The sequence below is a fragment of the Colobus angolensis genome, unplaced genomic scaffold, assembly GCF_000951035.1.
Source record: "Colobus angolensis palliatus isolate OR3802 unplaced genomic scaffold, Cang.pa_1.0 Scaffold6, whole genome shotgun sequence".
Lineage (NCBI taxonomy): Eukaryota > Metazoa > Chordata > Mammalia > Primates > Cercopithecidae > Colobus > Colobus angolensis.
Genome location: NW_012119598.1, coordinates 27,179,251 through 27,179,708, shown reverse-complemented (window position 1 = coordinate 27,179,708; position 458 = coordinate 27,179,251). Strand labels below are relative to the sequence as shown.

General features: G+C 42.4%; 1 protein-coding gene across 1 annotated transcript in view; it reads right to left on the bottom strand.

Annotated features, from left to right (window-relative positions):
* Window positions 1-458, bottom strand: part of TRIM38 (tripartite motif containing 38) — a 30,620-nt gene that overhangs the window by 13,396 nt on the left and 16,766 nt on the right. The gene's annotated exons all lie outside the window — the stretch shown is intronic.

Genomic DNA, 458 nt, shown 5'->3' with positions numbered 1-458 from the left:
AATATAATTTCTAAGATTACATTTCATTATGTAAGACTCCATCTTGCTATCAGATTTTCTCTAAAGAGTCTGTCTCCTGAGCTCTCTCTGAAGAAGTAACTGGCCATGTTAGAAGCCCATGTGCAAAGAGCTGAGGGGTGGCCTGTAGAAGCTGAGGGCAACCTCCAGCCAACAGCCAGAAATAACCAGGGCCCAAAGTCCTGCAACCATCAGGAAAGAAATTCTGCCTGCTACCTCAGTGAGCTTGGAAGTGGATTCTTTCTTAGCCTAGCCTCCGGGTAAGAACACAGCCTGACCAACATCTTAATTGCAGCCTTGTCAGACCCTTAGTGGTGAGCCCAACTAAGCTGTGCCCAGATTCCTGAACCACAAAATTTGAGATAATATATGGGTGTTGTATTAAGGTTCTAAATTATTGTAATTTGTTTGTACTAATAGATAACTAATATAACCACCAA